Genomic DNA, 3,523 nt, shown 5'->3' on the forward strand with positions numbered 1-3,523 from the left:
ATTGAGAGAGGATTCAGCAAGAGAGGTGGCTGGGGGAGACAGGTTTGAATGCAGGGCTACTTATGGAGCAGGCTTCAAAGGTTTAAAAAGCTTAGGAGCCACACATGGTGGGTAGGGCTTGAATAAAGTTGATGGCTCCTGAAATCTGACTGCCTGTGGATCATTTCCTTGCTGCTACCCTGAACCCTGAGACCCGCCAGCTATAGGAAGTTGCAGGCGTGTGGCCCAGGGCTGGCAGAGGAAGGCCTCTCTCTCCATCCATCCCACCATCAAGGACTTCATAATGCTTATCAAAAACCCCTCAAACGAAAAAACAAACAAATTTAGTCCAACTGGGGAAGGGATTGGTGTTGGAACATTGTATTCCTGAAACCAGTCATGAGTAACTGTAATTCACAGTGACTTCATAAAAAATATACTCAAGGAAGAGCAGGAGAGGGGCTGGAGAAATAGCTCAGCAGTAGGGCGTTTGCCTTCCACACAGCTGATCCAGGATAAAACTGGATTCGAATCCTGGCATCCCATATGGTCCCCCAAGCCTGCCAGGAGTGATTTCTGAGCGTAAAGCCAGGAGTAACTCCTGAGCACTGCCGGGTGTGATCCAAAAACCAAAACCAAAACAAAACAAAAAAAATTAATTAATCATTAATTAACTTTCACTAAAATTTCAAACCTATATGCTGGGGTAATAGTGCAGTGGGAGAGCATTTTGCTTGTTTTAGTTTTGGGTCGCATCTGGCAGTGCTCAGTAGTTATTTCCTGGCTCTGGGTACAGGAATCACTCCATATGATCAGGAACCCTATAGAATGCCAGAGATCAAACCCTGGTTTGGCCCCATGCAAGGGTAATGCCCTCCCTGCTGTGTCATCCCTCCCTTCAGCCTCCAGGGAGGGCATTTTCCTTGCATGCAGCTGACCTGGGTTCAATCTCCGGCATGCTATGTGGCCCACTGAACACTGCCAAGAGTAATCCCTGAAAATCTCTGGTTATGTTTTCCAATCAATCAATTAATCAATATTCAAACCCAGGGGCCAGAGTGCTTGCGCTTGCGGTGGCGCAAGTGGTAGGGCGTTTGCTTTGCATGCGCTAACCTAGGATGGACTTTGGTTTGCTCCCCTGCCATCTCATATGGTCCCTCAAGCCAGGAATGATTTCTGAGCACATATCTAGGAGTAACAATCCCTTCTCAGCCTTTTGACTAAGAGCAAGTGTAGTATCTGTTCTTATCAGTATAGCTAGGGTAACCCCTAAGTGTCACTGAGTGTGGCTCCCAAAAGAAAAAAATTCAAACCTAATGGTAAGGGATGTGCAAGACCCAGGTTAGGTCCTTGGCATCACCTAGTTCCCAGCCCTGCCAGATGGCCCTAGTAGTTGGCATATGCTACTGTTGGCCTATGACCTCTGTACACTTGGGGCTACATTTCCACTGTAGCGTCCAGAGACACTTCCCAAAGGACTTTGTTCCTCTTTATTTATTGTGTTTTGGGCCACATCCTGCAGCCGCTCAGGGTTACTCCTGGCTCTGAGATCAGAAATTACTCCTGGCAGGCTCAGGGGGACCATATGGGATGCCAGGATTCGAACCGCCAATGCTGGGGATTGAACCCGCATCAGCCACGTGTGAGGCATATGCCCTCCTCACTGTGCTATCGCTCGGGCCCCAGTGCCTCTTCCTTTGGATGGGCATAAGGAGAGGAGATGTCATACAGAATCCCCTGGAAAAAGTCCCCAAACTTCACCTGCTGTTCCCAAGGACCCCACACCTGGCCTCCTGGAATAGTCCCAGAACACAGAGGGCTGCATATCTTTACAGCCCTTCCCCTCCTCCACGAGGGCCTCAGCTTCCTCACAACACAGGTCCCCCTCAGGGGGCAGCGATGAGAGGCTTGATGAGAGGGTGCCCTCCCCTCAGTGCCAGGCTGGGAGCTTGGCTCCTGGCATCTGCCCAGCTCCTGCCCTTGCTGTGCCAGGGATCCCCAGGCTGCACCGCACCCCCCTGCCCAAGGATGTCACAGGTTTCTGCTCTGGGTCCCTGTTGGGAACGTGCCTGAGCCGCCATCCTGCATGCATGTTTGGGGGGGCACGTGTGCATGTCCACCAGTACCCCTAAAGAATACTACCCCTAGGAACTTGATGCTTCTGGAAACTTCCCTCCCACTATCACTGCCACTGTCAGTCCTTACAAGTGGCCCAGGGGGGAGAAACTTGGGGTGTTTCTGCCCGCTAGGACCATTTTTATCCCTCAGCCAGACCCTGCGAGGCCACTGAGTCCATCAGAGGCACCAGTTGGGTCTCGGGGCCGCCCCCATTCAGCCACTGGGGGCTTGGAAGGGGCTCCTACGTGCTTAGAGGAGACCGTTCACCCCAATTTCTAGATGGGATTCTTGCTGACCCGGGACTGCACCCGAGTTATGCTGGCTTGCCACCCCTGGCTCGGAACCTGCTCCCCAGGACCTCCTAAAAGGATGCTCCGTCGTTTGGGTGGCTGGCCAGGGTGGCCGGGTCGGCCGCTAGAGCGCCACGTCTAGGCGCGATTTGCAAGGCGAGGAGGGTGGGGCTCGGAGGCCCCGCCCACCCGGAGCCACGCTCAGGCCCCGCCCCTTCCGGGGTCCGCCCCTCCAGGTCCCGTCACTAGGCCAAGCCCCTTTTCCGGGGCTTTGCCGCCTAGGCCCGCCCCTTCCAGGCCCCGCCAAACAGGCCCCGCCTCTCCAGGCCCCGCCCCACCCGGGCTCCGCCCACTATGTCCCGCCCCTTCCAGACCTCGCCAACCAGGTCCCGCCCCTCAAGGTCCGGCCACTAGGCCCCGACTCTCCAGGCCCCGCCTCTCCAAGTTCAGTCAAGTAGGCCACGCCTCTCCAGGCTCCGTCACAGGCTCCGCCTCCTCTAGGATACGCCCCTCAGGGGCTCCGCCAACCAGGCTCCGTCCCTCTAAGTCCAGTCAACTAGGCCACGCCCCTCCAGGCTCCTGCAGCAGGACCCGCAGCCTCTGGGCCACGTCAACCAGGCCTTGCCCTCTCCAGGCCCCGTAAACCAGGACCTGTCGTAAGCCCTGCCCCCTCTAAGTCCGTCAACCAGGCCCCGCCCTTAGCCACGCCATTGGGCTCCACCCTCCAGGTCACGTCACGTCAATCAGGCCCCGTCCCTCCAAGTTCCGTCACCAGGCCCCATAGCCTCTAGGCCGCGTTCAACTAGGTCCCGCCCCCTCCCGGCGGGGGCCCGCCCACCTCTAGTTCCTTCACTAGACCCCACCCCTTCCAAGCCCCGCCAACAAAACTCCGCCCCTCCATCACTAGGCCACGCCTCCCAGGCTCCGTCAACTAGGAACCGCCAAACTCTCGTTTTCGTCACTAAGCCCCGCCCCTCCAGGCCCCGCCAACCAGAAACAGGTCCTGCCGTAGGCCCCGCCCCTCTAGTTTCGTCACAGGCTCCGCCCCCTCCAGCCTGCCAACCGGGCCTTCCGCCTCCAGGCCCCGCCCCTTCGGGCCCCGCCCCTGCCCGGCTCGGCCGGCCGGAGGACCCGGA

At 57.3% G+C, this 3,523-nt stretch overlaps 1 pseudogene; it reads left to right on the forward strand.

Annotated features, from left to right (window-relative positions):
- The first annotated feature begins 1,179 nt into the window (after positions 1-1,179).
- LOC126019559 (uncharacterized) lies at positions 1,180-1,402 on the forward strand (annotated as a pseudogene).
- The last annotated feature ends 2,121 nt before the right edge of the window (positions 1,403-3,523 follow it).

Source organism: Suncus etruscus, chromosome 9 (assembly GCF_024139225.1).
Source record: "Suncus etruscus isolate mSunEtr1 chromosome 9, mSunEtr1.pri.cur, whole genome shotgun sequence".
NCBI lineage: Eukaryota > Metazoa > Chordata > Mammalia > Eulipotyphla > Soricidae > Suncus > Suncus etruscus.